Source organism: Ranitomeya variabilis, chromosome 6 (assembly GCF_051348905.1).
Source record: "Ranitomeya variabilis isolate aRanVar5 chromosome 6, aRanVar5.hap1, whole genome shotgun sequence".
Lineage (NCBI taxonomy): Eukaryota > Metazoa > Chordata > Amphibia > Anura > Dendrobatidae > Ranitomeya > Ranitomeya variabilis.
Window position 1 is genome coordinate 104605495 of NC_135237.1, and position 13154 is coordinate 104618648.

Below are 13154 nucleotides of genomic sequence, written 5' to 3' on the forward strand. Positions count from 1 at the left end.
CCGTTCATACTGCACCCACACACATAAATGATATGTAACGCCGCTGGGTTTATACCTTGTTTCTTCAGCGTTACTCTGCATGTCTCTGCTTTAACCCATGCTCCTCTCCCCCTAATGTGCAGGGATACTGTTGTCTGTTACCTGTATGGACGCTGCTCAGTTCCCTGCCACCGCTGCGTAGCCTAACATGTGCTGTGATGTCTTTGCTCTGCTGCATGGCCACTCGCATGTGCGGTCCCTGGCTGCTGCTGTGGAAGCTAGCCACGGCTTGTGAGGTCCTCTGCAGCTGTTCCATGACTTTCCACGTGTGTCCTGGCTAGCAGTCGCTGCCAGGTGTCCTAGGCCACAGTTCCTGTGCTGTAATGGTTTCTGTTTGTGCTTAGGGTGCGCGCGGCCACACCTACCCTGCTTTTATTAGGGTTTGAGTGTGCACCTGTGTTGCTTCCTCAGCCTATTGCTGAGGGGCAACTCCTATATAAACCCCCTCTTTCCTGTTGGGCATTGCCAGAGCATTGCATTGTGTTTCTGTGTCTTGCCTAGTGAGTTAGGTATGCAGCTCCCGTTCTGTCTGCAGTCTGTTCTGGGTGAGCTGATACCTTCCTATCACCTGTTCTGGGGGCAGAGTACCTAGATCCGCCTATCCTGGAGGCTGCATATCCAGTACCTGATCCTGTCTGAACTGTGTCCTTTGTCTTATGTTCCTGATGTCCTGCCTGTGTTCTGATGTTCTGTCTGTGACCTGATGTCCTGCTTTTGTCCTGATGTCCTTCCTGTGCCCGATGTCCTGATGCCCTGGGCTGCCACGCCAGTGTTCCAGCCGATGATCTGGGCTGCAACGCCAGTGTCCCAGATGTCTATCCAGTGTCTGATGTCCTGCCTGTGTCCTGATGTCCAGCCTGTGTCCTGAGGTCCACCCTGTGATGACGTCCTTCTGGGATCGGTGTCTTATGTTCTCCTGCTGAGCCTGTGCTACGCCTGAGAGAGAGGCCGTTCTAGTAAGCCCGTGCCAGATGACCCTGGACTGTATCAACCCGTGATGACTCCTGCCATCGTCTGACGTCTGTCCAAGATGTCCTTCCTGTGTCCTGATGTCTAGCCTGTGACCCGATGTTCCACCGGTTCCCCGGGGTTCACCCAGTGACAATGTCCTTCTGGGATCAGTGTATGATGTTCTCCTGCTTCGCCTGTGCTTCGCCTGTGGCCTGAGAGGCCATTCTAGTATGCCCGTGTCAGATGATCCTGGACTGCATCAACCCGTGATGACTCCTGCCATCGTCTGACGTCTGAGACGTGTACCCTTCCTAGACATGTGGAATTGGGATCCTGACATCATTATGCTTTGTTTGCACTGTGCTTTCATTTAAGTAAACTTTGTTTCTTCATACCTGAAGTTGTGTGGTGTAGTCTAGTTCTGCATATCGGCATCTTGTTCACATGCTCAGCTGCCACAGACCCTGCTCGCTGCCCTTCACTAGTCTTTGTAGGTCCAGGTTACTCTATGTGGTCCAGTGGGTCCACATTGCATTCCTTTTTGGGACGCTCACCCACGTCGTCATGGTCAGGCGATGTGGAGGCGTTGGCTCGGCCGTGTCTGCGGTTGTAGCTGTAACATGATACACCATTTGAAAGGTAAACTTGCCCCCTTCAGCATGAAAATAGCCAAACAAATCACACATCCACGATGTGATCACAAAATACAGTTTAAACATTAATTTTCATAAACCTGCAGTAAGGAAAAATGACCTGCAGGTGGCACCACACTACCCCAAAGCACACTACCACAAAGCTGCTTACAGACATCACAAACAAATCCTAACATTTGCCTTGGGGGATTTCCAGCTTGCGGAACCCCTTGCCCAACCAATTTCAGGCACATTGGATGATTGCACACTTCGCTGCAGGTGAGTCACATATGCAAACACATTTGTAAACATGCACTGCCTATTCAATTGCACACTTGCTCCGTTTAAACTCCACCAACACGCACAAATAATACACCATTTCAAAAAGGTCAAATTATCTGCAGGTGGTATTTGCCTTGGGGTCTTTCCAGCTTAACGAAGTGCTTGCCCAGCCTATTTCAGAAACATTCGAGGATTGCACACCTCACTGCAGGTGAATCACATATGCAAACGTGCACTGCTTTTTCTGTGATTACTTCGCCCCACACACACAAATAATACACCATTTGAAAGGTAAACTTGCCCCCTTCAGCAAGAAAAGACACAAACAAACCACACATTCATGATTTGATCAATAGATACAGTTTAAACATTCATTTTCAGAAACCTGCAGAAAAAAAACAATAACCTGCAGGAGGCACCACAACCTCAAGAGATTTTTTTTAGCCTCTACTTATCAAACCAATTTATTGTATTACCAATCTACATATATAAATACCTCTCTGTATTCATCATCTCCTTAAATACATTAAGATTTGATCAGCTTGATTTTCTTGAAATATCCTGTGCCCCCGACAACTAACGTGAGAAAATTTCGCAAGGGCCAACTAGTACTGTAATACTGTGGAAAAATGTAATAAAAATTGACACCAAAAACTGTTTTCTCATTACCGTAATTAAAATGCTTTTATTCTACAGGGTGGGCCATTTATATAGATAGATCTGGGTGGGCCATGTATATGAATAGACCTAAATAAAATGGGAATGGTTGGTGATATCAACTTCATGTTTATATGGCACATTAGTATATGGGAGGGGGAAAACTTTTCAAGATGGGTGTTGACCATGGTGGCCATTTCAAAGTCGGTCATTGTGGATCCAACTTTATAAATGGCCCACCCAGGTGTATCTATATAAATGGCCCACCCTGTATAGAGCAGGACTTGGATAAGTATAGCCTGTGGATCACTTGTCGCCATTTGGCTATTCCAGTGAGGCCAGGTAACAGGACAGATAGAGGGTTGGATACAGTGGCGTCCCAAGCCATGCGCCCATCCCCTGGGTGTTTCATTTTCACTAGTGTCAGCATCCCAGTGAATATAGTGATAGAACAGGGTGCTAACCCTCTTCCATAATTGAGCCTGTGTGTCTGAGAGTGCGGCAGTTGTGATGATGTCACTCCATGGTGTCAGCTCTGCCTTAGTACACAGTGCAGACCTGAGCTGTGGGGGAACAGGGTTCGATGAGTAGCTTTGTATATTTTTTTTAGGTAACAGTGTGGGGATATCATACTATGCCCTAATGATGCTGTGTGGGGATATAACTCTGTTTCCAAAAGGATCTGTGTGGGGACATAATCCTGTGCCTTAAGGGACCTGCATTTGGCCATCAAACTGTGACCAAAGGGGCCTGTGTGGGAATACAATACAGTGCCCTAACTTACATGTGTGGGGACATAATACTATTCCCTTAGGGCCCTGTGTAGTGAAATCATACTGTGCCCTACGGTGCCTGTGTGGGGACATCACACCGTGTCCTAAGTGGCCTTTGTGGAGACATCATACAGCGCACTAAGGGAGCTTTGTGGGGGATATCATACTGCGAACTAAGGGAGCTGTGTGTATACACCATGCTTTTCCTTAAGGGGTCTGTGTGGGGGTATCATAAAGTGACTTGAGTGGGCTGTGCTGGGCCATAATACCGTGCCCTAAAGGGGATGTGTAGAAACATATTCCTGTGCAGGAGGAGGGGGAGGCTGCGTGAGGACATAATTCTGTGTAAAGGGGCTGTGTTGGGACAAAATACTGTGGAAAGGTACTTATGGGGACATCATACTGTGTAGTGGGGCTGTGTGGGGACATAATACTATGAAAGGGGGCTGTGTGAGGACATCATACTGCATAGGAGAGCTGTGTCGGGACATCATTCTGCGCAGGGAGGTTGTATGGGGACATTGCTGTGTATGGGGACTTTGTTGGGATATGAAATCGTGTAGGGGGCTCTGAGGTGACATATGGAGGAGGGGCTTTATGAGAACATCATACTATGTGGAAAACATCATACAGTGTGGGGGGCTATGTGAGGAGATCCTACTGCATGAGGTGGCTATTTGGGGACATAGCACTGTGTAAGGGGCTATGTGGAAACATAATACTTCGCAAAGTGCTGTCTGAGGGCATCATATTGTGCAGGGAGTTGTGTGGGGACTTTATACTGTACAAGCTGGCTGTGTGGGGACATAATTTTGTGCAGGGAGGTTGTGTGGGGACACTATACTCGGTAATGGGACATTGTGGGGATAGTAAACTGTGTAGAGGACTTTATGGAGACATGCTGTGTGGGATCCTTGTGGAAACATCATACTGTGTGGAGACATCATTCAGCCTGGGGGCATTTTTGAGAAGATCATATTGTTTGAGGGGGTTTGTGGGGACATCATACTGTTTGAGAGACTGTGTACAGATATTGCGTATGGCAAATACGGGTTTCTTATCTTGCAACTGCCCCCCTCTCTGCACCCAACCCATAGACCATTATACCCTTTGAAAATAAAAACATTATTCATCAGTTCTTTGGATAATATTGGCCACAGCAGCCAGTTTATAAACAAACAATAACAAATAACAAATACATATCAATTATTGATATAATCTCTAAAATGAGGGGAAGGTTCTTGGAGCTAAAAGATCTGGCTCTTAATTAGCAATAACCAACGAACTTCAACCACCATGTTACCCTCAGCCCTAAAGCACCAGCTCGAGGGCACCAAACAACCCGTTCAGGGAAGACTAACCACCAAAAGCTCCCAGGGTAACACCCCGTCCAGAGCCCATAGCCGAATGCCAGATCAACCCCACCTCATTTTTACTGTCCGGAATTTACTCACAATTCCTTCCCCGATGAATCAGTGTCAACTCCAAGAACCACACCCCCCGCCAACCTAGCCACTGTGACAAAGTACTGCTCTACCCCATCTACTAAAAACAACCATCATTCAAGTAAATTTTTTATCCTTCTCCACTCTTCACTCTCCGGTTTCTTTTAGAAAATGGCGATATTCCTGCACTTTTTTCCCATCCAAACTAATCCCTAGGCCCGCCCCTATAATCCCTGTCTGTCCTATGACCCCTTCTGGAAACCCCTCCTAGCCAACTGCAATCATGGGTGCTTCCATCTAGCTATGCCTATTCCAGCCCCCATCTTACTGTGTGTGGAAACTTTGTGGGGACATCATACAGTGTGAAGGAGGGCATTTTGGAACATCATATTGTTTTTAGTGGCTGTATGGGGCCATCATACTATGTGTAGAGACTGTGGGAGCAACATATTTCGCTTGGAGCTGTTGAGCAAGATAAAAAATCTGAATAAGAGGAGCAGTTTGATTTATAAACTTTATAAAAATCAGTAAATTATTTGATTTTGGTAAGCTGCTACAGGAAAGAATGAAAGTTACAATAATCTTTATTGTAACGTATTAATAGTATCAGCTAGTCCACATATATAAATCTGCTCAATATTTAGTGATAACAATTAATATAAAACAATATTTATAAGCAGAATTAAGTTTGACAAGTTGGTTCAGTCCTCCACAACAGTGATAGTCTCTCATATAGCCCCCTTGGGAAAGTAATTGCCCACCCATGCTATAGAGCACAACAATACTGTATATATATACTGTATATACCACAATATAAGCCCTTATATTTGATATTCCAACTTCACATCATGTGTAGTGATGAGCGAGTGCACTCGTTGCTCGGGTTTTCCCGAGCATGCTCGGGTGACCTCCGAGTATTTATGACTGCTCGGAGATTTAGTTTTCATCGCGGCAGCTGAATGATTTACAGCTACTAGCCTGCTTGATTACATGTGGGGATTCCCTAGCAACCAGGCAACCCCCACATGTACTCAGCCTGGCTAGTAGCTGTAAATCATTCAGCTGCCACGATGAAAACTAAATCTCCGAGCAGTTATGAATAATCAGAGGTCACCCGAGCGTGCTCGAAAAACCAGAGCAACGAGTACACTCGCTCATCACTAATCATGTGTTAAACATGCAGAATCTGATTGTAATGCAGCAATGAACTATGCAATAATGCCCCCCAGTAGCGCCCCACACTGTAAGATGACTCCCATCAGTCCCCCAACACTGTATGGATGGTACCAGTATTCCCCATACTGTGTGGATGGCCTCCAGTAGCCCTCCCTCACTGTATGGATGGTCCCCAGTAGCCCCCCACATTGTATGGATGCCACTCAGTAGTCCCCCCACACTGTATGGGTGCCCCTCAGTATTCCTCTCTCTGTGTGGAAAGTCCCAGTAGCCCCATTCACACAGTGTGGATGGTTCCCAGTAGTCCTTTCATTATTAAAATAAAAAAAAAAAAATACTACACTCACCTAAACATGAATCCTGAGGAGTACACCAGCAGACAGGACCAAGGCGTGGATGGACCAACGTGTTTATGTCATCGTGCTGAGGTATGCAGAGTCTCGGTGTGATAATGTCATCATGCCACTCCACCCCCTGCCTCATCTGCGGATCTCCCTACTTTTCTGTAGGCTTAAGTTGACCTGCGGTCTACAGAACATGAAGCAGTAGCGCAGGGAGACCATGTCTACCTGCTCCAACTCTACACCAATACAGTTTAGAGTGTGGGTAGTTTAAGGTGGGCCCCTCTTATTGCGGGTCCGGGAGTGACCGCACCCACTGCCCCCAGGAGTTATGCTACTGATACTTACCTATCATCATCGTTGCGGTACAGTGCTGTAATGCTCCTCTTCTCATTGACTTCATCACATCAGACTCTCTGGATCGTACTATGCACTACATGACCCAGAAGTGGCTTTTAAAATGTAAGACTATGGAGTGTCAGAACTAGGCTCCATAAACTTACACTGTAAGGCCACATTCACGTGTTCAGTACTTGGTCAGCATTTTACATCAGTATATGTAAGCCAAAGCCAGGAGAGGAACAATCAGAGGAAAAGTATAATAGAAACACGTCACCACTTATGTATTTATCACCAACTCCTGATTTTCGCTTACAAATACTGTGGTAAAATACTGACCAAATACTGAACATGGCCTAAAAGAGATTTCCAGTTCACGCATAGAGCAAAGGGTGATCCGAAGAGTTTGAAGAGTGTTAATATCACTCTGAAGAGCTGAACGGTGCTGGATATCAGAGAAGGCAGTGGTAGGTGAGTATATTAACACAACACTACAGCACATACACATATACACAGACTTAGGCCCCCTTCACACATGTGTGTTTCAAGTAAGTGTGGCGTCCCTTCTCACATGTACCAGAGACACGTACACATGCACACACATTAAAATCTAAGGTGATCCTCACATCTCCATGTTTTCACACGGACCTTGTGACTCACACGTAGACATGTCCATGTTTTACGGCAGCATGATGGCAATATCTACCTCACACGAACACACAGATGACATAAAGTGTGTCATTTGTGTGCTATTCTTGTGACATGTACCGGAATAGAATGCAGAATCAAAATTAGCTAACCTGCTTCATTTTTTAGAAACAGGTGAGAAAAAAAAAGAGGCAACACAGATATAAAGAGGAGGCAAAACAAGTGATATATGAGGAAAAAACGGTGTGTTTTACACATATGCAAAATTAGACATGGATGTGTGAATTTAGCCTTATTATTATAACTACTGTTTGTCTAACGACTAGTGTTGAGCATTCCGATACTGCAAATATCGGGTATCGGCCGATATTCGCTGTATCGGAATTCCGTTACCGAGTTCCGATATTTTTGTGATATCGGAAATCGGAATCGGAAGTTCCCAGTCTGTGGTTCCCAGGGTCTGGAGGAGAGGAGACTCTCCTTCAGGCCCTGGGATCCATATTCATGTAAAAAATAAAGAATAAAAATAAAAAATATGGATATACTCACCCCTCCGGCGGACCCTGGACCTTAGCGGTGTAACCGGCAGCCTCCGTTCCTAAGAATGCAGTGAGTGTAGGACTTGCGATGACGTCGCGGCTTGTGATTGGTCGCGTGAGCGGTCACATGAGCGGTCACGTGATCAATCACAAGCCGCGACGTCATCGAAGGTCCTTCACTCTGCATTCTTAGGAACGGAGGCAGACGCTTGCAGCGGTGACAGCCAGGGGCCGTCCGAGGGTGAGTATATCCATATTTTTTATTTTTATTCTTTATTTTTTACATGAATATGGATCCCAGGGCCTGAAGGAGAGTTTCCTCTCCTTCAGACCCTGGGAACCATCCAGGATACCTTCCGATATTTGTGTCCCATTGACTTGTATTGGTATCAGGTATCGGTATCGGCGATATCCGATATTTTTTGGATATCGGCCGATCCAATCCGATACCGATACTTTTGAATATCGGAAGGAATCGCTCAACACTACTAATGACTCCTACACCAATTTCCAAATTATTATGCAAATTATATTTTTCTCGGATTTTCCTAAGTGGTCGGTGCAAGTGACAGTCAGTCTAATAAAAGTCATCACTAGGGTTGAGCGAAACGGGTCGGCCATTTTCAGAAGTCGCCGACTTTTGGCAAAGTCGGGTTTCATGAAACCCGACCCGACCCCTGTGTGGGGTCGGCCATGAGGTTGGCGATCTTCTGAATCTGGTATCGGAATTCCGATACCGAGTTCCGATATGTTTGCGATATCGGAAATCGGTATCGGAATCCACATTTAAGTGTAAAATAAAGAATTAAAATAAAAAATAGTGATATACTCACCTCTCCGACGCAGCCTGGACCTTACCGCTGGTAACCGGCAGCCTTCTTTGCTTAAAATGAGCGCGTTCAGGGCCTTAGATGACGTCACGGCTTGTGATTGGTCGCGGCCGCCCATGTGACCGCCACGCGACCAATCACAAGCCGTGACGTAATTCTCAGGTCCTAAATTCCTAATTCTAGGAATTTAGGACCTGAGAATTACATCACGGCTTGTGATTGGTCGTGTGGCGGTCACATGGGCGGCCGCGACCAATCACAAGCCGTGACGTCATCTAAGGCCCTGAACGCGCTCATTTTAAGCAAAGAAGGCTGCCGGTTACCAGCGGTAAGGTCCAGGCTGCGTCGGAGAGGTGAGTATATCAATATTTTTTATTTTAATTCTTTATTTTACACATTACTATGGATCCCAGGGCCTGAAGGAGAGTTTCCTCTCCTTCAGACCCTGGGAACCATAGTATCCCATTGCACTGCATTGGGTTTCGTGTTTCGGCCGACCCCGACCCCGACTTTTTTATAGGATCGGCCGATTTCACTCGACCCGACTTTTGAGAAAGTCGGGTTTCGTGAAACCCGACCCGATCCTATAAAAATAAAAGTTGCTCAACCCTAGTCATCACCCGTTAGAGTATACATCGAATTTTATTGAAGAAACCTCCCAATGATAACAGTATAATCTCCAAAATGAATAAAAACTCAAAATGCACTGTTCCAAATTATTAAGCACAGTTGAATTTCTAAACATTTGATATATTTTAAAGAACTGAAAATGCTCATTTGTTGAATTTGCAGCATTAGGAGGTCACATTCACTGAACAAAAAAGCTATTTAACTCCAAAACATCCTAGCAGGCCAAGTTACATGTTAACATAGGAACCCTTCTGTGATATCACCTTCACAATTCTTGCATCCATTGAACTCAGGGGTGGATTAAGGGTAGCCAGGGCCCCGGGCTGTTCAGACTCTGTGGGCCCCCCAGTCATGTGACGGGGTCATGCGACAGGGTCATGATATACCTGAACCAGATTATTCAAGAACAATAGTTGCTGAGTGAAACTCCACTTCTCACCTATCACACATTAACAGTTCCCATCACCAGATCACACATATAACCGGCAGCTTTTGTTTTGGCCAAAAGATTTTTCAAGCCGCCACCATAACACGGTAGACACTTTTGGCCGGGCCCTACTCTATTATAACCTATTAAATATTTGTTAAAATATGCAATACAATTTAGGTATATTTTTATATATTTTTCAATTTTTAAAATGATCAACAATATCACATACAAGGAACAAATACAACACCATGACCAGACCACATATTACCACCACATAGTGACCAAATAATAGCACATACAAGGGACAAATACTGCAACACCATGAGCAGACCACATATTACCACCAGTAACTGAATAATATCACATACAAAAAACAAATATCACCACACCATGACCAGACCACATATTACCACCACATAGTGACCAAGTAGCACATACAAGGGACAAATACCACAACACCATGACCAGACCACATATTACCACCACATAGTGACTGAATACTACAATACTGATCAGTAATAAAAAAACAATACTATCACCATAAGTGCCAGTATTCACAGGAGATCTGTACTTAGTATGCAGTGTTTGTGTAGAGGTAATACAGTGATCACTGGTGACATTATACACAGGACCTCTGTATATAGTATACAGTGTTTGGTTTCAGTGTATAGGTAACACACTGACTCACCAGTGACGTCTCTAGGTGAAGTCCTTCTTCTTTCATCCAGCACAGACCGCCATCACTTCATCCAACCAGGACTCGTCTCTGCAGGACATAACACAGTTATCTCGAGCTCTGCTTGCAGAACACATTACTTAATTTTTCCCAACTTCTACATTACACCACATGAAGAAAGAAAGGCAACATAGTGTCATTCTGCACAGTAACCGGACCCCCGCCCATTTAAAACAGTATACTCAAAAAATAAAATAAATACATCACTGTAGTAATAATATCCCTTAATTAGCCCCTATGGTAATAATAATATCCCTCATCCTGACCCCGTGTATCTCATTCCTGGCTCCAGCCATATGTTTTCGCATCCTGCCCTCATGAGTATCCATCCTGCCCCATATGATCTCCCCATCCTGCCCCATTGGTCTCCATCATATCCATCCTACCCCATGATCCTGCACGATCTGTCTCCAATCCTGCCCCATGTCTTTCTTTCTGACAAGAGTCTCCAATCATGCCCCGTATCTACATTCTGCCCATGTCTCCAATCCTGCCCCATCTGTCTCTAGTCCTGCCCCCAGTGTGTCCAGCATCTCTGCCCCCAGTGTCCAGCATCTCTGCCCCCAATATGTCCAGCATCTCTGCCCCCAATGTGTCCAGCATCTCTGCCCCTAGAGTGTCCAGCATCTCTGCCCCCAGTGTCCAGCATCTCTGCCCCCAGTGTCCTGCATCTCTGCTCCCAGAGTCCAGCATCTCAGCCCCCAGTGTGTCCAGCATCTCTGCCCCCAGTGTCCAGCATCTCTGCCCCCAATGTGTCCAGCATCTCTGCCCCCAATGTGTCCAGCATCTCTGCCCCTAGAGTGTCCAGCATCTCTGCCCCAATGTGTCCAGTATCTCTGCCCTCAGTGTCCAGCATCTCTGCCCCCAGTGTCCAGCATCTCTGCCCCCAATATGTCCAGCATCTCTGCCCCTAGAGTGTCCAGCATCTCTGCCCCCAGTGTCCTGCATCTCTGCTCCCAGTGTCCAGCATCTCTGCCCCCAGTGTCCTGCATCTCTGCTCCCAGTGTCCAGCATCTCAGCCCCCAGTGTGTCCAGCATCTCTGCCCCCAGTGTCCAGCATCTCTGCCCCCAATGTGTCCAGCATCTCTGCCTCTAGAGTGTCCAGCATCTCTGCCCCAATGTGTCCAGTATCTCTGCCCTCAGTGTCCAGCATCTCTGCCCCCGTGTCTTGCACCTCTGCCCCCAGTGTCCAGCATCTCTGCCCCCAGTGTCCAGCATCTATGCCCCCAATGTGTCCAGCATCTCTGCCCCCAATGTGTCCAGCATCTCTGCCCCAATGTGTCCAGCATCTCTGCCCCCAGTGTCCAGCATCTCTGCCCCCAGTGTCCTGCATCTATGCTCCCAGTGTCCAGCATCTCTGCCCCCAGTGTGTCCAGCATCTCTGCCCCCAGTGTCCAGCATCTCTCTGCCCCCAATGTTTCCAGCATCTCTGCCCCCAATGTGTCCAGCATCTCTGCCCCCAGAGTGTCCAGCATCTCTGCCCCAATGTGTCCAGTATCTCTGCCCCCAGTGTCCAGCATCTCTGTACCCAGTGTCCTGCACCTCTGCCCCCAGTGTCCAGAATCTCTGCCCCCAGTGTCCAGCATCTATGCCCCCAATGTGTCCAGCATATCTGCCCCCAATGTGTCCGGCATCTCTGCCCCCAATGTGTCCAGCATATCTGTCCCCAATGTGTCCAGCATCTCTGCCCCCAATGTCCAGTATCTCTGCCCCGAATGTCCAGCATCTCTGCCCCAAATGTGTCCAGCATCTCTGCCCCCAATGTGTCCAGCATCTCTGCCCCCAATGTGTCCAACATCTCAGCCCCAATGTGTCCAGCATCTCTGCCCCAAATGTGTCCAGCATCTCTGCCCCCAATGAGTCCAGCATCTCTGCCCCCAATGTCCAGCATCTCTGCCCCCAATGTCCAACATCTCTGCCCCCAATGTGTCCAGCATCTCTGCGCCCAATGTGTCCAGCTTCTCTGCCCCCAATGTGTCCAGCATCTCTGCCCCCAGTGTCCAGCATCTCTGCCCCCAATGTGTTCTTCATCTCTGCCCCTAATGTACAGCATCTCTGCCCCCAATGTTTCCAGCATCTCTGCCCCCAATGTCCAGCATCTCTGCCCCCAGTGTCCAGGATCTCTGCTCCAATGTGTCCAGGATCTCTGCCCCAAATGTGTCCAGCACCTCTGCCCCCAATGTGTCCAGCATCTCTGCCCCCAATATGTCCAGCATCTCTGCCCCAATGTGTCCAGCATCTCTGCCCCAAATGTGTCCAGCATCTCTGCCCCCAATATGTCCAGCATCTCTGCCCCCAATGTCCAGCATCTCTGCCCCCAATGTCCGGCATCTCTGCCCCAATGTGTCCAGCATCTCTGCCCCCAATGTCCAGCATCTCTGCCCCTAGTGTCCAGCATCTCTGCCCCCAATGTGTTCTTCATCTCTGCCCCTAATGTACAGCATCTCTGCCCCCAATGTGTCCAGCATCTCTGCCCCAATGTCCAGCATCTCTTGTCATGAATCCCCAATGGCTAGGGATAGCACAGGACAAGCAAAGTACAAAGTAATAACGAACGAGCTCTAGGGTGATGGAACCTGGGCTGACCGCTGCCCTACGCCTGACAAACGCAACTAGAGATAGCCAGGGAGCGTGCCTACGTTGGTTCTAGACGCCACGCACCAGCCTAAGAGCTAACTAGTACTGCAGAGAAAATAAGACCTCACT